The 24,690-nt window shown below is 43.1% G+C and overlaps 2 non-coding genes across 2 annotated transcripts; both read left to right on the forward strand.

The window, feature by feature from the left end:
• Nucleotides 1-494: 494 nt before the first annotated feature.
• Trnas-aga (transfer RNA serine (anticodon AGA)) lies at nt 495-569 on the forward strand. The gene has a single exon. It is a non-coding gene; the product is annotated as a tRNA-Ser (tRNA).
• An 11,290-nt stretch (nt 570-11,859) lies between these two features.
• On the forward strand, nt 11,860-11,934 carry Trnas-aga (transfer RNA serine (anticodon AGA)). The gene has a single exon. It is a non-coding gene; the product is annotated as a tRNA-Ser (tRNA).
• The last annotated feature ends 12,756 nt before the right edge of the window (nt 11,935-24,690 follow it).

A 24,690-nucleotide genomic window follows, 5' to 3' on the forward strand; every position in this document is an offset into this window, starting at 1 on the left:
AACCCAGCACCTAATCCGATTGTTATATAAGCAGAGTCAAATTCCAGATATCGAATTTTCTCAATAGTAGCGAGATTTCTGAAACTGCAATGACGAGAAAAACTAATATTTTCGGTCTTCCCAGGATTCGAAGCTGGCACCTATGGCCATTGCTTTCCAGCCACGAATGGACATTAAATATAGGTTTCTTTCATAAGAAGCGAGATGTGCGCATGTCTAAACTAGAAGTGATTTGATGAAGAGTGCAGTGATGACTGGGAATCGAACCCTGCACATATCGTTGTTTACTACATACTAATACACGTTAACTATCGAATTCTATTTCACCAGTCGCTGGGAGTGGCATTTTTGAACTTGGAGTGATGTGACGAAAAGATCTGTGTCTCTCTGGGAAACGAAATCGTCACATATCGTTACTGACAATGAATGAAGACACATTAATAAAACAAAGAGGTATTGGCGGAATTAAAGCTGTGAGGACGGGGCGTGAGTCGTGCTTGGGTAGCTCAGTTGGTAGAGCACTTGCCCGAGAAAGGCAAAGGTCCCGAGTTCGAGTCTCGGTCCGGCACACAGTTTTAATCTGCCAGGAAGTTTCACATTAATAAAAATTTCCATCAACAGTTAAGTATGGTCATGTTAAAGCGTGAAGTACATTACGGAAATTTTTGGGCCGAACCATTATTCCAACCCTGACACATGCCTTTCGTAGAGAACTTGAGGCGTTTGGAACGTTGAGCAAACAACAATTTCATGGCCCTATGTCGTCACGAAGGGCCCAAATCCCGTAAAAACCAAAACCAATATAAACCAATATACTCAACATTTGAAGCTGAAGCAAAAGATAGAGTAAGTGCCGCGTGACTTTACACGGCGTTTGGTTCTTTAACTAAGATAAAAACACTACTGTCAGAAAGTTTACTGGTGACAGAGCTTCTACATGCTGCCACTTATGCCACTGTCATGGCCGAACCTAACCTGTAGTCGGTATCGAAGGGACATCACGTTTAATTTGAATTTGGAACCACGGTGGAACTGTATGTTCTACACTTGTCGTAACCAGGATCTAGTAGTGCCTATTAAAAACCTTCGCCTGGAAATCGAACTCTGACCCTACTTATACTAATCTAGAATCAATCTCCCACGCCACTGAACTTCACATATGGCTGGGTCATGATTCTGTCGTAGCACAGATGCGCTGGACTGGATAAGAATTCTGACTTTCTGCCTCCCTGGAGTCCGTTGAACGCATTCATTCATTGCTCGATAGAATCGCCATTACTCAGCTGCCTCAGCTACCCAGAGCGTACATTCAACTTGATTTTGTAATCACTGAAATAACATGGCTGCCATTTCCGCAAATTGCCAACACTGTAGGATACGGGAGTTTTTACAGGAGTGTTGCTCCCAACTAAGCTACTCTCCATGGTAACGCCATGCAGTGCAAGAGAAAAACTGAGTTACTGAACCCGATTCTTCCGTAATTTAGTAAACTACAGCTCGTCGGTCTGTTGGAAGGTAAGCAATAATTTACCTCATTTTATAACCCGCCAGTAACACCAAAACCTTGCGAAAACGTTCCCGTGAAAAGCTCGTGACTGCCTATCCTCATCAGAAAAATTTCTGCCCCCACCGATCTATGGCCGCCTGACGCTAGCCGGTGTCAGCCCAAGTGATCGCGAGGGATCGCGCGTTGAGCCTATGATCTACAGAGGACGTTTATACACTCACACAGGCAAGCATAAGATTATTCAATACTGTAGTTTGGTCTTCGGCGTCAAATATTTTCTATAAACCATGCAGTGACAACAACGCTGTAACCAGTATTCTCGCAGGATTTGATGTGAGGAATACTAATAATGTAATGTACCACCAGGGAAAAGGAGGTTGGTGTACAGGTTTGTGGCGATTTCGGATTTAATAGAAGGGGGAAGGTGGGAAGCTCGAACATCTGTGCCCTGTACGATGAAAGTGTTATCGAAGAAATGAAGTCGAATAATAGCTTTCTCGTGTCATAGAGGAGGATTTTAACGTGGGTTATTTGCCACATTCAGCAAGCCGAACCGCTGTAGCTCTGTCACGTTAGTGTGCCGTCGGATTAGAACCTAGAATCAACCCAACTTCAGCTACGCCGTGTGACGTTTCCACAGACCTAGCGTCCTACTGCAGCATTAATTACTTTCTCATAGTGCTAGTGACAGCTAAAATAGATAATTCGCAATGAAGACGAAATTAGATGTAGTTTCTGCGTGAAATAATCTTCCTGGACTAAAACATACGTTTGGTAGTAAGATGACATACCATAAGTGAAAATCGGTCACAATATTTAAGTGAAATACGAAGACAGTATCAAGTTAACTTAGCAGGATAAGTCTGTGTCATACGATACTGCAGTGACAATGTTATTCCGAATTACGATGCAAAGTTCATTAGAATATGCATGCATGTCCGAAGGAACAGACACTGCGGCGGCTACAAAAAATGGTTCAAATGGCTCTGAGCACTATGCGACTTAACTCCTGAGGTCATCAGTCCCCTAGAACTTAGAACTACTTAAACCTGACTAACCTAAGGACATAACACACATCCATGCCCGAGGCAGGATTCGAACCTGCGGCCGTAGCGCGCGGCGGCTACAACCGTCATGAAATACATGTACTGTATTCGCATTTGCGAATATGGACTATCATCAGCTGTATAATGGAATGACGCCAGTTAAATTTGTGCCGGAGTGAGACTCGAACCCCGATTTCCCGCTTGTCGTTAGCAGTGGCTTCAACATTTGCTTTTTGTTTTTTTGTTTTTTTGGATTTTATTCGTTATTGTTCGTTGTATTTGGTCGCAGCGCACCTCACATGATATCCGTTGAATTTCGTTGTTGATCCTGTCACTCAGTTTCTTTATTACAGAGACCAACCAGCTCTCTAACCGAACACGCTGAGCTATTGTGCAGGCGGTTATCTGAGTGCGACTTAAACGAGTCCCAGACTTCCAGGTGTCGGGCCCCAAAGAAACTTGTGGCAGGTTGCAGTATTTCCTACAGTGCAATGTGATTCTCTTTTTGATGTTTACATGTCACTAACTTACGTTATCGATCAAATCATACAAATACCAGGGTGTACCAATTTGACGGTGATGTTTGGTTTGTGGGGAGCTCAACTGCGCGGTCATCAGCGCCAATACAAAGTCCAATTTTGCATATAGTCCAATCGAGCTACTGCCACGAATGATGATGATGATGAAGTGATGAGGACAACACAATCACCCACTCCACAGGTACAGAAAATCCCCAATCCGGCCGGGAATCGAACTCGGGACCCCGTGATCCAGAGGCAATGTTTACCAACTTTTAGGGATATGAAATGGAAATATCGCACAAGCTCATGCGCAGTTAAGCAGGTGGCAGACTTTGGTCTTTGATGTTATACTATGGAACTGTAACCGGCCTAGAGGTGATTGCTTGAAAGTATTGAAGTGACCACTCCTATAATCATGTGGGAGTCGTACCAGATAGGACTTACGGGGAATATTGAACGTATACAAGTAGGGATAGCACACTATTTTCGTAACACATAACTGATGCAAAGGTATATGCATCCGATACAGGCTGTGATATACATAGTCAACAACAATGAAGAAAACCAGCAGAAGACATCACTGACTTCGATTTCTAGATATACACTGCCTCCCTCTTCCCCCCCAAATGCCACACCAGCAGCTACAGTAAAAAAGTGTTCTAGATTAATCTAGTATAAGACTGTTTATTTTTAATTAACATTTCTCGATGTGTGTATGTATGTACAAACGCTTGAAGGTGAACAAAACATGTTCGAAACGCGTTGCATTATGTTAGATTAAGCATAAAATAAAAAGTGACTGGTAGCAGAAACTTGAAATAAATAATACTGATCACAGGTCAATTTGGTACACGCGAAAGCGATACGAGATACCCACGCGTATGCACTATCAGAAAAGCCATCCCTGGTTATATCTTTAAAAGTACATTATAGGTAAAGCTTATTTACAAATTCATCTACATTCAGGTATACGAGGGGAATTCAAAAAGTAAAGGCACATTTGTGAAAAGCTGTACTTATTCTGATGATAAAAAACTGATACATGCGTTACTTTTCTACGTAACCTCCCTGGACTTCAATGCAGTTTTCCCGACGTTTTACGAGTTTGTTTATTTCATCAGAAAATACGTTTATCGGTTGCATCTGTAACCAATTTTGCACCGCAGCAATGACGTCTTCATCACTTTCAAATCTTCTTCCCTGTAGTGATTCCGTTAAGGGTCCAAACATGTGAAAGTCGCTTGGAGTCAGGTCTGGACTGTATGGTGGATGTTCCAGCACATCGAATCTCAACTTCTTTATTGCGTCGGCTGTCCGTTTGGCAGAATGTGGGCGAGCGCTATCTTGCTGCAGGATGACACCTCTTCACAGTTTTGCACGACGTTTGGATCTAATTGCAGGTTTTAGTTTCGTACGCAATACATCACATCCACCATACAATACAAACCTGGCTTTAAAGCGTCGTTTACGCTGGGGCGACGTCTTGCAACATTGTGGCATGCTACGGAAATGTGGCGTGCGTCGTCTTGTCATTTAGTTCTAAATGTTTTGAAATGCTTACCTACTACATAACACTTTTTCAAAATTAATAAGCAAACATATTAATAGTAAGACTGTATTAAAACTTTCAGTGTTTATTTATTTATTTATTTACATGTCACGTTCCGTAGGACCAAATTGAGGAGCAAATCTCCAAGGTCATGGAACGTGTCAGTACATGAACTTACAACATAAAAGTAATAACAGATAAAAATAAATGTTCATGAACCTGAAAGAAAATCAGTCCATAAGTTTAAGCAAACGCTATCAGCAATACAATGAGAATCAGCTTAATTTTTCAAGGAACTCCTCGACAGAATAGAAGGAGTGACCCATGAGGAAACCCTTCAGTTTCGATTTGAAAGCGCGTGGATTGCTGCTAAGATTTTTGAATTCGAGTGGCAGCTTATTGAAAATGGATGCAGCAGTATACTGCACACCTTTTTGCACAAGAGTCAAGGAAGTCCGATCCAAATGGAGGTTTGATTTCTGCCGAGTATTAAACGAGTGAAAGCTGCTTATTGTTGGAAATAAACTAATATTGGTAACAAGAAACGACAATAAGGAATCTACATATTGAGAGGCCAATGTCAAAATACCCAGACTCGTGAACAGAGGTGTTCTTTGTGTTCGGATTGCATTTCCTTAGGATTCTTCCAATGAATCTCAGTCTGGCATCTGCTTTACCGACGATCAACTTTATATGATCATTCCATTTTAAATCACTCCTAATGCGTACTCCCAGATAATTTATGGAATTAACTGCTTCCAGTTGCTGACCTGCTATTTTGTAGCTAAATGATAAGGGATCTATCTTTCTATGTATTAGCAGCACATTACACCTTTCGGATTTAATGCACGAACAGAAGGACCTGATTTTCACAAGGTCGCTGTTTGCGGAATATACAGTGTGTAAATACACTATGAATACAGAATTTTAGAGTGTTTGGAGGAAATAAAGAGAAACACTTTTTTATGTGACAAAAACGTCACAGGTGCACAGTTTCCCCACTCTGGTCTCATCGGATTAGGGGCGGATGGGGAAGGAAGTTGGCCGTGCCCTTTGAAAGGAACCATTCCGGCATTTGCTTGGAGCGATTTAGGGAAATCACGGAATACCTAAATCAGCATGGCCGGACGCGGGATTGAATCGTCGTCCTCCCGAATGCGAGTCCAGTGTGCTAACCACTGCGCCACCTCGCTCGGTCCCCCACTCTGGGTCCACTAAGGTTTTGACACTAGTGCTGTGCCGTGACGGTGTTCAAACTGCTGCGTGATGAATATTGTTTTAGGGATGTTGCTGAAAATGTCATCCGTTTACAGAAACGCACAACTGCCATCTATGTGACTGTCTAATAGGCCCAAAACAACCAGGTGTTTGAAGTACGTACATTAGCTGCAGCTTCAGCCAAACGAGCAACCAGCTCTCCTGAAGTGTCTATCGGTGTCTCGTACACCAAACGCTTCCTCCTCCCACAGAAGGAAGTTCATAGGAAAAAGTCAACAACATCTCTAAAACAAAGTTCATCACACGGCAGTTGGAACTGTAGCGCCTAGAACCGCACGGCCAATACGGCATTTGGCTTAGTTCAGTTTCTGTTTGTCAACAAGGTTATGATCACTGATACCATCCTCTATGTTAACTGAATCGGTAAATTCTAACCCGTTGGTATTAGCAGGTGTAAGCCGTTACCGTCATGATCCAGTTCTCTAGCTAAATGCTAAAGTTAATTTTCAAAAGACGTTTAAAAATATGACCCGCGTCCTTGTTCTTGCCATTTATTTTAATCACCTGGCATGCGGGACAAGCACAGATGTCATGATACATTTCAAAGGATAAAAACCGCAACAGTTCGTTGGGCTTTCAGTACGTAATGTAAATAGCTCTGAGCACTATGGGACTCAACTGCTGTGGTCATCAGTCCCAAAAAAATGGTTCAAATGGCTCTGAGCACTATGGGACTCAACTGCTGAGGTCATAAGTCCCCTAGAACTTAGAACTACTTAAACCTAACTAACCTAAGGACAACACACACACCCATGCCCGAGGCAGGATTCGAACCTGCGACCGTAGCGGTCGCGCGGTTCCAGACTGTAGCGCCTAGAACCGCTCGACCACACCGGCTGGCATTTGTAGTAACCTCACCACATTTTATCGAGTTCTTTATGGCAATAAATGTACCGATACCCTTGGCATCCAGCCTTTCTTTGAAATATATGTTTAATTCGCTGCTATTAACATCTGCTTTCTCTTTACTTTCTTTCTTAGTACGATGTGGGATTATTATCGTTAGTGAGACTAATACTTGAATTTTACCAGACACTCCTGCAGTTAACCAATACCATATTAATGCTTTCTGCTTTTCAATACATAAGTGCTTTGACAATACAATGTTGCGCTGAATTTCAAACAACTATGTGATTTAAAATGGAATGATCATATAAAGTTGATCGTCGGTAAAGCAGATGCCAGACTGAGATTCATTGGAAGAGTCCTAAGGAAATGCAATCTGAAAACAAAGGAAGTAGGTTACAGTACACTTCTTCGCCCACTGCTTGAATGCTGCTCACCAGTGTGGGATCCGTTCCAGATAGGGTTGATAGAGGAGATAGAGAAGATCCAACGGAGAGCAGCGCGCTTCGTTACAGCATCATTTGGTAATCGCGAAAGCGTTACGGAGATGATAGATAAACTCCAGTGGAAGACTTTGCAGGAGAGACGCTCAGTAGCTCAGTACGAGCTTTTGTTGAAGTTTCGAGGAGTCAAGCAGAATATTGCTCCCTCCTACGTATATCTCGCGAAGAGACCATGAGGATAAAATGAGAGAGATTAGAGCCCACACAGAGGCATACCGACAATCTTTCTTTCCGCGAACAATACGAGACTGGAATAGAAGGGAGAACCGATAGAGGTACTCAAAGTACCCTCCGCCACACGTCGCCACGTGGCTTGCGGAGTATGGATGTAGATGTAGATGTAGATATGTACTACTCGTGATGAAATTCGAGTAACTAGCAAACAACAAGTGAATTTCCTTCAACGTCTTCGGTTATTACACAGTTAGGATCTATGTGCGCTGACGAACAACCGAATGAGAGAAATGGGCAAGGCGCCCGATATCAACGAATTTGATTACAGACATATCTTTGTTCTCCAACGTATTTAGCACTCCCTCTCAGAAGCCGTGCATCCACTGAGCTTTTCATGTGTCAGCGCGAGTATTTAATTCGAAGACAACCGCCATAATTATAGTCAACTGCGAAGGTCAACAATGTGTTGATAACTGATGTTACCGTTGACTATTGCGAATTGCAACATCGAATAAACATTCTACGCACCGACAACCGATTAATCACTTCAATAGTGGACTGCAAAAGCACAAGTGTGCAGACATCACATCGATAACCACCTCCCCCATAGTGCTCAGAGCCTCAGAGAACCACCTCCTGGCTATGGGGTACAAAAGACATCTGTTTACATCTGCGCATCGCAAGATACCAACACAGCCACTGGACACTGCAAAAGGTCACATGTATTGAATGATTCGCCGTACACATTGTTGGCAGAGTACGAGTGTGTGGAAAGCCACCTGTGGCAATGAATGTCGCATGCCTACAGGGCGGCGTTTAGGTAGGTGGTGGAGTGGGGATGTTTATAGAGGATCAGATGTTGTCCTCGAAACGTCTGCTCTTCGGTCACCAGCGAGCTACACAGGAACCTAGTGTCAGATGACACGTTTCTGTTTGTTCGCCCACAGAACCCAGATGGTGCCCTGTAACTTCAGCAAGACAATGCCTCACACCATTTCTTCCTAATTATGTCGGAATGGTGGAGTAAAACTTAACGAACACGAGTGTGCTTATGTGGCCACTCGGGTCACCTAACCGCAATCGTATTGAGCGTAACCGGGACACCATCGAGCGAGATGTGTGCGCTTCGGTCGCAGCTGGGGACCATCGTAAGTAATGCGCTCATAGATCAGAATGGCTCCCCAGCAATTTTGATATCTCATGGTGTCCATGCCACGATGTTTCGCCACCGTCATCAGAGTTAAATTTTAAGATGGGCTACTAAGTACTGTTGGTGTATCTAATTCAGTTGCTCATTAGTCTATGCTTCCATACAAGGAAGGGGAACGTATTAAACAGTTTTCGTCTCAGTTATGTCCAGTTGATAGAGTGGAGCCATTACGCGTGAAGGAATGTAGGGAACAGTGCAGCTCTTGCTGAAGCAAATTACAGGTTTTGTGTACTCGTCTTGCATTTTATTTTATTATTATTTGGGGGGGGGGAGGGACATTGTTATGCTTTAATTTGTCATGCCTGGAATTTCAGTTCCCCCAAAATATCTAATTTGAGTTATTTCGGTTAGGTACGTACCATGGAAAGTGTACTGTGAATGTTTTCAGTTATATATCCTGTTCCTTAGAGGTGAGTCACGCTACTGACATGTTCTGTTTGCAAAATTGCAGAATGGGGAGGGAGGGGGGAGATTAAGATTTAATGCCGCGTAGACGACGTTTGTCTGAAGAAGAAGGAGGGAAGATTACGGTTTTGTGGTTCGTCCCGCCGAAGACAAGACCATCAGCGACTGAGCACAAGTTCGCATTGGTCAAGGATGGGGAAGAAAATCGGCAGCGTCCTTTTCAAAGCAACCACTCCACCATGTACAGGGCTATTACAAATGATTGAAGCGATTTCATAAATTCACTGTAGCTCCATTCATTGACATATGGTCACGACACACTACAGATACGTAGAAAAACTCATAAAGTTTTGTTCGGCTGAAGCCGCACTTCAGGCTTCTGCCGCCAGAGTGCTTGAGAGCGCAGTGAGATAAAATGGCGACAGGAGCCGAGCAAGCGTATGTCGTGCTTGAAATGCACTCACATCAGTCAGTCATAACAGTGCAACGACACTTCAGGACGAAGTTCAACAAAGATCTACCAACTGCTAACTCCATTCGGCGATGGTATGCGCAGTTTAAAGCTTCTGGATGCCTCTGTTAGGGGAAATCAACGGGTCGGCCTGCAGTGAGCGAAGAAACGGTTGAACGCGTGCGGGCAAGTTTCACGCGTAGCCCGCGGAAGTCGACGAATAAAGCAAGCAGGGAGCTAAACGTACCACAGCCGACGGTTTGGAAAATCTTACGGAAAAGGCTAAAGCAGAAGCCTTACCGTTTACAATTGCTACAAGCCCTGACACCCGATGACAAAGTCAAACGCTTTGAATTTTCGGCGCGGTTGCAACAGCTCATGGAAGAGGATGCGTTCAGTGCGAAACTTGTTTTCAGTGATGAAGTAACATTTTTTCTTAATGGTGAAGTGAACAGACACAATGTGCGAATCTGGGTGGTAGAGAATCCTCACGCATTCGTGCAGCAAATTCGCAATTCACCAAAAGTTAACGTGTTTTGTCAAATCTCACGGTTTAAAGTTTACGGCCCCTTTTTCTTCTGCGAAAAAAACGTTACAGGACACGTGTATCTGGACATGCTGGAAAAATGGCTCATGCCACAACTGGAGACCGACAGCGCCGACTTCATCTTTCAACAGGATGGTGCTCCACCGCACTTCCATCATGCTGTTCGGCATTTCTTAAACAGGAGATTGGAAAACAGATGGATCGGTCGTGGTGGAGATCATGATCAGCAATTCATGTCATGGCCTCCACGCTCTCCCGACTTAACCCCATGCGATTTCTTTCTGTGGGGTTATGTGAAAGATTCAGTGTTTAAACCTCCTCTACCAAGAAAAGCGCCAGAACTGCGAGCTCGCATCAACTATGCTTTCGAACTCATTGATGGGGACATGCTGCGCCGAGTGTGGGAGGAACTTGATTATCGGCTTGATGTCTGCCGAATCACTGAAGGGGCACATATCGAACATTTGTGAATGCCTAAAAAAACTTTTTGAGTTTTTGTATGTGTGTGCAAAGCATTGTGAAAATATTTCAAATAATAAAGTTATTGTAGAGCTGCGAAATCGCTTCAATCATTTGTAATAACCCTGTACTTGCCTGCTCAAAAGTATCCGAACGACCTGAATTGCATTTCGCTTGATTTGCATGCGGCCCACATAACGTCTTGCAGAACAGTCGCTAGGCTACACAAAATGATTATAACAAATGATTAATAGAAAACACTGCTCTGTACTGCAATAAGTCCAGGTCTAAGTTAATACTAAAAGTATTACGGAACACCTGATACAATCCTCAACGCTTGTAACCTCAAATTTATTTTAAGAAGTGACATTTCTAAACTTTTACCATTCTCCTTAGTATCTGGCACAAACAATGCCCGCAGCTCTTAACACATGAATTATTCCGTAATCCTTACTCAAAACTAGATTGTTTATTAAATAAGAGATTTTCAAGAATATCTGGACTTCCAAATCTCTATGATTACCCGAAGTATTTTTGCTCTCGAAAACGTTTTACAACCACCTGTTAATCATCGTTCACTAAGCGCAAACTGAATAATGGACTAAACCAGTTACAAAACCATAATTGACAGCGTCAAAAAAGTATCAACAGTAATTCCACTATCTTCATGATGGCACGTTAATCTATGTAGGCAGTAGCAGTTAGCAAATCTGAACTTAAAATGACAAGACGGAATTTTTTGTACAGTATCGAGACGACTATCCAGAAACTGTTTTCTCTGTTAACTAACGACGAAAGATGTTAAATATGGTTTCATTCCCAAGTAACAAACTTGAAATGACATAAGGTATGTGTTGGATGGTGATTCGAACCCAGCACCTAATCCGATTGTTATATAAGCAGAGTCAAATTCCAGATATCGAATTTTCTCAATAGTAGCGAGATTTCTGAAACTGCAATGACGAGAAAAACTAATATTTTCGGTCTTCCCAGGATTCGAAGCTGGCACCTATGGCCATTGCTTTCCAGCCACGAATGGACATTAAATATAGGTTTCTTTCATAAGAAGCGAGATGTGCGCATGTCTAAACTAGAAGTGATTTGATGAAGAGTGCAGTGATGACTGGGAATCGAACCCTGCACATATCGTTGTTTACTACATACTAATACACGTTAACTATCGAATTCTATTTCACCAGTCGCTGGGAGTGGCATTTTTGAACTTGGAGTGATGTGACGAAAAGATCTGTGTCTCTCTGGGAAACGAAATCGTCACATATCGTTACTGACAATGAATGAAGACACATTAATAAAACAAAGAGGTATTGGCGGAATTAAAGCTGTGAGGACGGGGCGTGAGTCGTGCTTGGGTAGCTCAGTTGGTAGAGCACTTGCCCGAGAAAGGCAAAGGTCCCGAGTTCGAGTCTCGGTCCGGCACACAGTTTTAATCTGCCAGGAAGTTTCACATTAATAAAAATTTCCATCAACAGTTAAGTATGGTCATGTTAAAGCGTGAAGTACATTACGGAAATTTTTGGGCCGAACCATTATTCCAACCCTGACACATGCCTTTCGTAGAGAACTTGAGGCGTTTGGAACGTTGAGCAAACAACAATTTCATGGCCCTATGTCGTCACGAAGGGCCCAAATCCCGTAAAAACCAAAACCAATATAAACCAATATACTCAACATTTGAAGCTGAAGCAAAAGATAGAGTAAGTGCCGCGTGACTTTACACGGCGTTTGGTTCTTTAACTAAGATAAAAACACTACTGTCAGAAAGTTTACTGGTGACAGAGCTTCTACATGCTGCCACTTATGCCACTGTCATGGCCGAACCTAACCTGTAGTCGGTATCGAAGGGACATCACGTTTAATTTGAATTTGGAACCACGGTGGAACTGTATGTTCTACACTTGTCGTAACCAGGATCTAGTAGTGCCTATTAAAAACCTTCGCCTGGAAATCGAACTCTGACCCTACTTATACTAATCTAGAATCAATCTCCCACGCCACTGAACTTCACATATGGCTGGGTCATGATTCTGTCGTAGCACAGATGCGCTGGACTGGATAAGAATTCTGACTTTCTGCCTCCCTGGAGTCCGTTGAACGCATTCATTCATTGCTCGATAGAATCGCCATTACTCAGCTGCCTCAGCTACCCAGAGCGTACATTCAACTTGATTTTGTAATCACTGAAATAACATGGCTGCCATTTCCGCAAATTGCCAACACTGTAGGATACGGGAGTTTTTACAGGAGTGTTGCTCCCAACTAAGCTACTCTCCATGGTAACGCCATGCAGTGCAAGAGAAAAACTGAGTTACTGAACCCGATTCTTCCGTAATTTAGTAAACTACAGCTCGTCGGTCTGTTGGAAGGTAAGCAATAATTTACCTCATTTTATAACCCGCCAGTAACACCAAAACCTTGCGAAAACGTTCCCGTGAAAAGCTCGTGACTGCCTATCCTCATCAGAAAAATTTCTGCCCCCACCGATCTATGGCCGCCTGACGCTAGCCGGTGTCAGCCCAAGTGATCGCGAGGGATCGCGCGTTGAGCCTATGATCTACAGAGGACGTTTATACACTCACACAGGCAAGCATAAGATTATTCAATACTGTAGTTTGGTCTTCGGCGTCAAATATTTTCTATAAACCATGCAGTGACAACAACGCTGTAACCAGTATTCTCGCAGGATTTGATGTGAGGAATACTAATAATGTAATGTACCACCAGGGAAAAGGAGGTTGGTGTACAGGTTTGTGGCGATTTCGGATTTAATAGAAGGGGGAAGGTGGGAAGCTCGAACATCTGTGCCCTGTACGATGAAAGTGTTATCGAAGAAATGAAGTCGAATAATAGCTTTCTCGTGTCATAGAGGAGGATTTTAACGTGGGTTATTTGCCACATTCAGCAAGCCGAACCGCTGTAGCTCTGTCACGTTAGTGTGCCGTCGGATTAGAACCTAGAATCAACCCAACTTCAGCTACGCCGTGTGACGTTTCCACAGACCTAGCGTCCTACTGCAGCATTAATTACTTTCTCATAGTGCTAGTGACAGCTAAAATAGATAATTCGCAATGAAGACGAAATTAGATGTAGTTTCTGCGTGAAATAATCTTCCTGGACTAAAACATACGTTTGGTAGTAAGATGACATACCATAAGTGAAAATCGGTCACAATATTTAAGTGAAATACGAAGACAGTATCAAGTTAACTTAGCAGGATAAGTCTGTGTCATACGATACTGCAGTGACAATGTTATTCCGAATTACGATGCAAAGTTCATTAGAATATGCATGCATGTCCGAAGGAACAGACACTGCGGCGGCTACAAAAAATGGTTCAAATGGCTCTGAGCACTATGCGACTTAACTCCTGAGGTCATCAGTCCCCTAGAACTTAGAACTACTTAAACCTGACTAACCTAAGGACATAACACACATCCATGCCCGAGGCAGGATTCGAACCTGCGGCCGTAGCGCGCGGCGGCTACAACCGTCATGAAATACATGTACTGTATTCGCATTTGCGAATATGGACTATCATCAGCTGTATAATGGAATGACGCCAGTTAAATTTGTGCCGGAGTGAGACTCGAACCCCGATTTCCCGCTTGTCGTTAGCAGTGGCTTCAACATTTGCTTTTTGTTTTTTTGTTTTTTTGGATTTTATTCGTTATTGTTCGTTGTATTTGGTCGCAGCGCACCTCACATGATATCCGTTGAATTTCGTTGTTGATCCTGTCACTCAGTTTCTTTATTACAGAGACCAACCAGCTCTCTAACCGAACACGCTGAGCTATTGTGCAGGCGGTTATCTGAGTGCGACTTAAACGAGTCCCAGACTTCCAGGTGTCGGGCCCCAAAGAAACTTGTGGCAGGTTGCAGTATTTCCTACAGTGCAATGTGATTCTCTTTTTGATGTTTACATGTCACTAACTTACGTTATCGATCAAATCATACAAATACCAGGGTGTACCAATTTGACGGTGATGTTTGGTTTGTGGGGAGCTCAACTGCGCGGTCATCAGCGCCAATACAAAGTCCAATTTTGCATATAGTCCAATCGAGCTACTGCCACGAATGATGATGATGATGAAGTGATGAGGACAACACAATCACCCACTCCACAGGTACAGAAAATCCCCAATCCGGCCGGGAATCGAACTCGGGACCCCGTGATCCAGAGGCAATGTTTACCAACTTTTAGGGATATGAAATGGAAATATCGCACAAGCTCATGCGCAGTTAAGCAGGTGGCAGACTTTGGTCTTTGATGTTATACTATGGAACTGTAACCGGCCTAGAGGTGATTGCTTGAAAGTATTGAAGTGACCACTCCTATAATCATGTGGGAGTCGTACCAGATAGGACTTACGGGGAATATTGAACGTATACAAGTAGGGATAGCACACTATTTTCGTAACACATAACTGATGCAAAGGTATATGCATCCGATACAGGCTGTGATATACATAGTCAACAACAATGAAGAAAACCAGCAGAAGACATCACTGACTTCGATTTCTAGATATACACTGCCTCCCTCTTCCCCCCCAAATGCCACACCAGCAGCTACAGTAAAAAAGTGTTCTAGATTAATCTAGTATAAGACTGTTTATTTTTAATTAACATTTCTCGATGTGTGTATGTATGTACAAACGCTTGAAGGTGAACAAAACATGTTCGAAACGCGTTGCATTATGTTAGATTAAGCATAAAATAAAAAGTGACTGGTAGCAGAAACTTGAAATAAATAATACTGATCACAGGTCAATTTGGTACACGCGAAAGCGATACGAGATACCCACGCGTATGCACTATCAGAAAAGCCATCCCTGGTTATATCTTTAAAAGTACATTATAGGTAAAGCTTATTTACAAATTCATCTACATTCAGGTATACGAGGGGAATTCAAAAAGTAAAGGCACATTTGTGAAAAGCTGTACTTATTCTGATGATAAAAAACTGATACATGCGTTACTTTTCTACGTAACCTCCCTGGACTTCAATGCAGTTTTCCCGACGTTTTACGAGTTTGTTTATTTCATCAGAAAATACGTTTATCGGTTGCATCTGTAACCAATTTTGCACCGCAGCAATGACGTCTTCATCACTTTCAAATCTTCTTCCCTGTAGTGATTCCGTTAAGGGTCCAAACATGTGAAAGTCGCTTGGAGTCAGGTCTGGACTGTATGGTGGATGTTCCAGCACATCGAATCTCAACTTCTTTATTGCGTCGGCTGTCCGTTTGGCAGAATGTGGGCGAGCGCTATCTTGCTGCAGGATGACACCTCTTCACAGTTTTGCACGACGTTTGGATCTAATTGCAGGTTTTAGTTTCGTACGCAATACATCACATCCACCATACAATACAAACCTGGCTTTAAAGCGTCGTTTACGCTGGGGCGACGTCTTGCAACATTGTGGCATGCTACGGAAATGTGGCGTGCGTCGTCTTGTCATTTAGTTCTAAATGTTTTGAAATGCTTACCTACTACATAACACTTTTTCAAAATTAATAAGCAAACATATTAATAGTAAGACTGTATTAAAACTTTCAGTGTTTATTTATTTATTTATTTACATGTCACGTTCCGTAGGACCAAATTGAGGAGCAAATCTCCAAGGTCATGGAACGTGTCAGTACATGAACTTACAACATAAAAGTAATAACAGATAAAAATAAATGTTCATGAACCTGAAAGAAAATCAGTCCATAAGTTTAAGCAAACGCTATCAGCAATACAATGAGAATCAGCTTAATTTTTCAAGGAACTCCTCGACAGAATAGAAGGAGTGACCCATGAGGAAACCCTTCAGTTTCGATTTGAAAGCGCGTGGATTGCTGCTAAGATTTTTGAATTCGAGTGGCAGCTTATTGAAAATGGATGCAGCAGTATACTGCACACCTTTTTGCACAAGAGTCAAGGAAGTCCGATCCAAATGGAGGTTTGATTTCTGCCGAGTATTAAACGAGTGAAAGCTGCTTATTGTTGGAAATAAACTAATATTGGTAACAAGAAACGACAATAAGGAATCTACATATTGAGAGGCCAATGTCAAAATACCCAGACTCGTGAACAGAGGTCGACAAGAGGTTCGTGAACTCACACCACTTATTGCCCGAACCGCCCGTTTCTGAGCCAAAAATATCCTAGAATGGGAAGAGTTACCCCAAAACATAATACCATACGACATAAGTGAATGAAAATAAGTGCATGGGAAATAAACATTCCAGCTTGGGATGCATAAACTAAAACCAGAGGAGGGGATGGTCTGATGCAGAGGGGGGGAAATTCCCCCCATCCCCCCCTGCAAATCGCACACTGGATTAGACCAACTGTAGCGCACACAGAGACTTCTAAGCAATCATTCTTCCTGTGCCCCATACGCGACTGGAACAGAAAGAAGCCCTAATAACTGGCAAAATGGAAAGTACCATGCACTTCGCACGGGTTTGCAAAGTACAGATGTCAGTGTAGATGTATAGCCTACTCTGTTTTATCCCTCTGTATTGGTGTGAATACGGTAACCAGTAAAAGCGGCAATGGAAGAGGAGAAGTAGAAGGCGAGCGGAGGAAGGCGGCCCTGCAGATGCAGAGGCACGGACGCGGAGCCGAAGGTCACGGCAGAGGCTGCGGCTGCGGCGGCGGCGGCAGCTGCAGCCAGGTAGCGGCAGCGCCAGGTGTTCTCATTGTGTGTCAAGTGCGCTGCCGCCGCCGTGGGAACCTCGCCCGCTTTGTCTCCAGCGGCCTCCCGGCCCAGCCGCCGCCTTGTCAACAAATTTTCGGCTGCGCCGCAGACTCATCTCGCTGGCCGGGTCACGCTCAGCGACAAACCGGCTCCGTGCCCGATTAGCATTCCCTAATTACCGGCTCGCCGCTCTAATTAACCGACGTCCAGTACCGAATTAGCCCGCACGCATCAGATACCGAGCTAAATGCTGTGCTCAGTCTGTAATGCTCACGGAAGGCCTTTTATTAAAAGCGGATGTTTAGTCAATGAGGGGTAACTACAGCCTCCATTGACGGTTCCTATTCTTAATAAACTACCTCGTCGCCTTGTCGTCATCGAGCGCTTAGTGTTAGCGTTATACATGTGAAGCTGAATGGACGTGCTTCGTCTGCAGTAATTATTACTGTACTCCGAATAACAACGAGTGACAGAGCCGAGCTAGATGGCGCAGTGGTTTAGAAATCGTAAAGAAGGGGCTTTGAGTGTTGTTGTTGTGGTCTTCACTCCTGAGACTGGTTTGATGCAGCTCTCCATGCTACTCTATCCTGTGCAAGCTTCTTCATCTCCCAGTACCTACTGCAACCTACATCCTTCTATATCTGTTTAGTGTAGTCATCTCTTGGTCTCCCTCTACGATTCTTACCCTCCACGCTGCCCTAAAATGCTAAATTTGTGATCCTTTGATGCCTCAGAACATGTCCTACCGACCGGTCCCTCCTTCTTGTCAAGTTGTGCCACAAACTTCTCTTCTCCCCAATCCTATTCAATACCTCCTCATTAGTTACGTGATCTACCCATCTAATCTTCAGCATTCTTCTGTAGCACCACATTTCGAAAGCTTCTATTCTCTTCTTGTCCAAATTAGTTACCGTCCATGTTTCACGTCCATACATGGCTACACACCATACAAATACTTTCAGAAACAACTTCCTGACACTTAAATCTATACTCGATGTTAACAAATTTCTCTTCTTCAGAAACGCCTTCCTTTCCATTGCCAGTCTACATTTTATATCCTCTCTACTCCAACCATCATCAGTTATTTTGCTCCCGAAATAGCAAAACTCCTTTACTACTTTAAGTGTCTCATTTCCTAATCTAATTCCCTCAGCATCACCCGACTTAATTCGACTACATTCCATTATCCTCGTTTTGCTTTTGTTGATGTTCATCTTATATACTTCTTTCAAGACACTGTCCATTCCATTCAACTGCTCTTCCAAGTCCTTTGCTGTCTCTGACAGAATTACAATGTCATCGGCGAACCTCAAAGTTTTTATTTTTTCTCCATGGATTTTAATACCTACTCCGAAGTTTTCTTTTGTTTGTTTCACTGCTTGGTCAATATACAGGTTGAATAACATCGGGGATAGGCTACAACACTGTCTCACTCCTTTCCCAACCACTGCTTCCCTTTCATGTCCCTCGACTCTTATAAATGCCATCTGGTTTCTGTACAAATTGTAAATACCCTTTCGCTCCCTGTATTTTACCCCTGCCACCTTCAGAATTTGAAAGAGAGTAACCCAGTCAACATTGTCAAAAGCTTTCTCTAAGTCTACAAATGCTAGGAACGCAGGTTTGCCTTTCCTTAATCTAGCTTCTAAGATAAGTCGTAGGGTCAGTATTGCCTCACGTGTTCCAATATTTCTACGGAATCCAACTGATCTTCCCCAAGGTCGGCTTCTACCAGTTTTTCCATTCGTCTGTAAAGAATTCGCGTTAGTATTTTGCATCCGTGACTTAGATCTCTAAATCACTTAAGGCCAATGTCACGATGCTTCCTTTGAAAAGGATACGGGCAGTTCGTTCTCCATTTTTATCCTACGCGGCTTTACGCTCCGTCATTAACTCTAGATAAGTCTCGTAAAATTTACGATTGCAGCTGGTATCAATTTGCGGTTCCCGCAAATCTGATATTGTCAGTATAGTGTGTAAAAGAGGACATTTTGTACTTATTCTGTATGTAACATACAATTGGAGACCTTATAGCTGTACTTGACTCCTTCGAATAATATACAGTGTAGTGAAATTTACGATGGTTTAGTAACAATATAACATTTCCCCGTCCTTTAGTGTTCTTGAGTTAAGCCGGCCGCGGGGACCGTGCGGTTCTAGGCGCTTCAGTCCGGAACCGGTCGAATGCTACGCTCGCAGGTTCGAATGCTGCCTCGGACATGGATGTGTGTGATGTCCTTAGGTTAGTTAGGTTTGAGTAGTTCTAAGTTCTATGGGACTGATGACCTCAGATGTTTTTTAAGTCCCACAGTGCTCAGAGCCATTTCATCTTCATCTACATCTACATCTACATGATTACTCTGCAATTCACATTTAAGTGCTTGGCAGTGGGTTCATCGAACCACAATCATACTATCTCCCAACCATTCCACTTCCGAACAGCGAGCGGGAAAAACGAACACCTAAACCTTTCTGTTCGAGCTCTGATTTCTCTTATTTTATTTTGATGATCATTCCTACCTATGTAGGTTGGGCTCCACAAAATATTTTCGCATTCGGAAGAGAAAGTTGGTGACTGAAATTTCGTAAATAGATCTCGCCGCGACGAAAAACGTCTTTGCTTTAATGACTTCCATCCCAACTCGCGTATCATATCTGCCACACTCTCTCCCCTATTACGTGATAATACAAAACGAGCTGCCCTTTATTGCATCCTTTTGATGTCCTCCGTCAATCCCACCAGGTAAGGATCCCACACCGCGCAGCAATATTCTAACAGAGGACGAACGAGTGTAGTGTAAGCTGTCTCTTTAGTGGACTTGTTGCATCTTCTAAGTGTCCTGCCAATGAAACGCAACCTTTGGCTCGCCTTCCCCACAATATTATCTATGTGGTCTTTCCAACTGAAGTTGTTCGTAATTTTAACACCCAGGTACTTAGTTGAATTGACAGCCTTGAGAATTGTACTATTTATCGAGTAAACGAATTCCAACGGATTTCTTTTGGAACTCATGTGGATCACCTCACACTTTTCGTTATTTAGCGTCAACTGCCACCTGCCACACCATACAGCTTTCTTTTCTAAATCGCTTTGCAACTGATACTGGTCTTCGGATGACCTTACTAGACCGTAAATTACAGCATCATCTGCGAACAACCTAAGAGAACTGCTCAGATTGTCACCCAGGTCATTTATATAGATCAGGAACAGCAGAAGTCCCAGGACGCTTCCCTGGGAAACACCTGATATCACTTCAGTTTTACTCGATGATTTGCCGTCTGTTACTACGAACTGCGACCTTCCTGACAGGAAATCACGAATCCAGTCGCACAACTGAGACGATACCCCATAGACCGGCAGCTTGATCAGAAGTCGCTTGTGAGGAACGGTGTCAAAAGCTTTCCGGAACTCTAGAAATACGGAATCAACTTGAGATCCCCTGTCGATAGCGGCCATTACTTCGTGCGAATAAAGAGCTAGCTGCGTTGCACAAGAACGATGTTTTCTGAAACCATGCTGATTACGTATCAATAGATCGTTCCCTTCGCGGTGATTCATAATGTTTGAATACAGTATATTTCTAGAGTTAATGACTCTGTCATAGACTTCGGTGTTTATTGCGATGTATACTTGATAAGGACGTCAAAAGCTGCTTAATACTCCACTATTAGTCTTGTGTGAAATCTCCTTTGCATATGAATTGAATTTTCCCAGAGCCCTGCCAACAACTCTAAGTATTCCATTACCGTTCTCTAATAGATTTTACGTTATCGTCATATTTCATAAAGCTTCTTAGTATTACTGCAGTTCCGCCGACGATATTTTCCTGTACACAACATCGTGAACGAACAAACTTGCAGAGCTGCTTTCCTTTCTAATAAATCGTTTAATTACATTGGAAAAATTAGAGGACCTATTACACTATTTTGGGGCCTACCCACGGTCAAATTCGTTTCCGTAGTACATTCGCCATCCAGCACCACGTAGTGGTTTCTATTAGTCAAATAATCCTCGAGCCAGTCACGTATTAGCGAAGATACTCCGTACGATTCTGACGCTTCCGCATGACACAAGCCAAAATTTCACACGGAAATGGAGCCGTCTTGATCACTGTTTGACAAGGTCGGCTTCATTAGGACATTCTTGATCGTGTGGTTCTAACTCTCCACGTTAAAATAACTAAAGATGAAGGATTAATGCTCAGACACTAACAGCGTCATTAACAAAGGACGTTGGGGCAGAGGTGTAATTCTATTTACTGCATGGATACATCACAACATGCTTAAGCTTTTGATATGTGAATTTTTTATCACATGACAATCGTACGAGCAGTATTCACGAGAACGTCGCTGAGGACTGACATACACGCTGAACGCAAGAAGAAATGGTAAGTTGCCGGTCGATATGGGGGTCATTAGAGACGGAGCATAAGTTCAGATTGGACGGGGACAGGGAAGGAATCGGTCGCGACCTTTTTGCAGAAATCAACCCGGAATTTGTACGAGATGACTTAAGGATAGTGCGGGAAACATGTCATTCTCAATGGCAATTCGTCCATCGATTTAGGGCGTAAATCTCTACAGTGTCCTTGGTGGTACTGGAAACGAGTAGGTTATTTGTCAGAACCGGGTTTCAACCGGTAACATAAACACAAACATAACACTTAGCCATACAAACACTTACCACAATAACTCACACGCCTGATACACATTTGACAGGTCGTCTCCTCCAACACCTTGCAGAAAAAGTAATGCTCTGTTTCCGAACAACGGCTCAGTGGATGGAACTGGCTTTGATATTCTGAACCTGGAAGGTGAGGTATCCGAGTCAGCATGGTTCTACATCATAATCTGTGCTTGGACTTACGGAAGTTAGTCACATTTATATGATTAAATATCACGCTAATTCGTTTTATCTAAAATTACAGTATTATACAAACAAACCAATAAAATACTGCTATAACGTACACTGTACATTGATATAAATGTAGAAGTATGAAAGACTATGAAAGTTTCTGAGAGATGAAAATTGTGTATCGGACCTGAACTCAAACCCCGAAAATCCTGCCATTCATAGGAAATGCTCTTATCTACTGAGCTACCCAGACACATGCCTGGATGCTCACTCGGTAATAGCATTGTCCACGAATGGCAAGGTTCCAGGTTTGTGTCTCAGTCCTGCTCACAAGGTTTCAGTTTCCCACGAATTTCAAAACACTGCACACTCTGCTGTGGAGTGAAACGTTCGTTTTGATGAGAACCTTTACTTAGTTAATTCTGCAATACACGCTACATTGTATCCCGCCTATCCCAGTCTCACATGTAATGAAACTTTTTAAATTGAAATGGTGATCGAATGACATAGGTACGCCTAGCTTTCTAATTAATCAGTACCTAACATCGCGCTTCGTTTATTAGTTTGTTTATGTATACTACTACATAAATACAAGCCGTTGTTTAAAGTTCTGACCAAAATTCTCACGAACATTCGGACGGACATCGAGTATACACTCTTTGAATGGATGTAATACATTGATACTAGGACCTGCTGAAAAATAATGTCTTCGAATTTTTTACGTAAAAATTCCTGAAACGTTTTTCAATAAAACAAACGTTAATAAAATTCTACATCTTTATTCATCAAATCTACATATTTACAGTTCTCTGCCACTAGAGGACTCCGAATTGCAAGGTGTAACATGGCGGTGTGTAACTATGTCGCTGCGTGAGAAACAGAGTGCTGTGATCGAGTTTAGAATTCCAAGAGTTCGTCCACACATGGAGCACCCAATCCTTCCGTAAGACAATGCCAGACAAAACACGAGCGCTGCAACATCTGCAACAATCCGACGTCGTCGATCGTCCTCTGCACAGTCCCGACATAGCTCCATCCGATTGTCATCTATTTTCACAACTTAAAGAACTTTGGTGGTGATGAAGCGGTGCAAGCAAAGCTGAGGTTTCCCCCTGCGGGTTCGGGGGTTAGAATAGGCCTGAGGTATTCCTGCCTGTCGTAAGAGGCGACTAAAAGGAATCTCCTACTTTTCGGCCTTCAGGATTATGGTCCCCTTTAGGGTTTGACCTCCACATTTCCCAAATTTTTCAGAAGTGTGGGCCATTTGGGGAAGGACGCGTTACGTGGTGCGTCATATATCCATCGTGCACTGAGACCTTCTGCACCTAATATTCTCATGGCTCTGCAACTCCACCCGTAATTCAGCTATTTGGGTGAGGACACCTTACGGGGTGCATAATCTACATGAATTGTCTGCTGTCCTCTTTTGCCCCCATGACAATACTGGATTTCTTCACACCCAATATCCATCACGGTGGACAGTCTGTCGTGGAGGGGCCATCATGTATCCCCTTGGTTGAAGCCCCCTGACAACACAGGGATCGCACTGCTGATACCTGAACTGTAAACTCCCCACGTATGCAAGGGAATGTCCGTCTACCTGGGACATTGGGACTCCCGGCAACGACCATCCTGCCATGTGGCCTTTGCTGTGGCTGGGTGGCGCCCATGGGAAAAGCCCCTCGTCGGTGTGGATGGCATCAGGGCGGATCACCATTAATGACCGAATGGCCCCAACAGTCTCTAAGAAACGAAAGGTAGACTTCAATGCTGAGAAGTATGGCTCCAAATCGTTCCCCTCCATAGCTACACCATGGGAAGAATGTAGCGCTGCAGAAAAAAAGAGCCATATTCGCTTATGTGTCTAGTATGCAGCAGAACCGGTGGGGACTCCTTTCTGGCTACAAAGCCTCTACTTTTTGTAGAACACCTGGAGGATAAGTTTGGAGAAGTGGCGGCACTGTCCAAATGATTCAGGCAGGATCCCCAGCCACGTTATGCGCGTTGCACACCTGTGACAAGCTGGGTGATATTCCCATTTCGGTCACTCCCCATAAAAACCTAAACATGGTCCAGAGGATTATTTTTCTTCGAGACCTCCTACTGCAGTCCGACGACGAGTTACGCACCAATTTAGAACAACCAGGTGTTTACTTCATCTGGCACATCTATAGGGGACCTGAAGATAATAGTGTTGCTACCGGTGCCTTCATCTTGGCCTTTTAGGTTTATTCGTTACCTGAAGAGGTGAAGGTGATGGTATACCGATGTGACATAAAACCATACGTCCCTCCCCTATGCGGTGCCCCATTATCTCAGAACCTTTGAGAGACATAGATCTGAAATTTTTAGGAAGTATAGTTTCACTCCTTCTGTGGTTACTGAACCAGGATCAGAATATACAGACAAATAATTAGTTATGATTTTTCAAAAATTATGTTCAAGTTTTTTTTTAATGTTCCCAGCTCCTTCTCTAACTAAAAACTGTTACAAATGGAGGTGTTTGGCGGTTCAACAGGTGCAGTATACTAAGAGGTAACATAGTGTAAAATAAGACATACGTATCTGTAATAGTTCCTGAGATAATGGTTCAAATATTAAAAAAAATGTGATTTCCGGGAAATCAAGTTTAA

The sequence above is a fragment of the Schistocerca serialis genome, chromosome 3, assembly GCF_023864345.2.
Source record: "Schistocerca serialis cubense isolate TAMUIC-IGC-003099 chromosome 3, iqSchSeri2.2, whole genome shotgun sequence".
Classification (NCBI taxonomy): Eukaryota; Metazoa; Arthropoda; class Insecta; order Orthoptera; family Acrididae; genus Schistocerca; species Schistocerca serialis.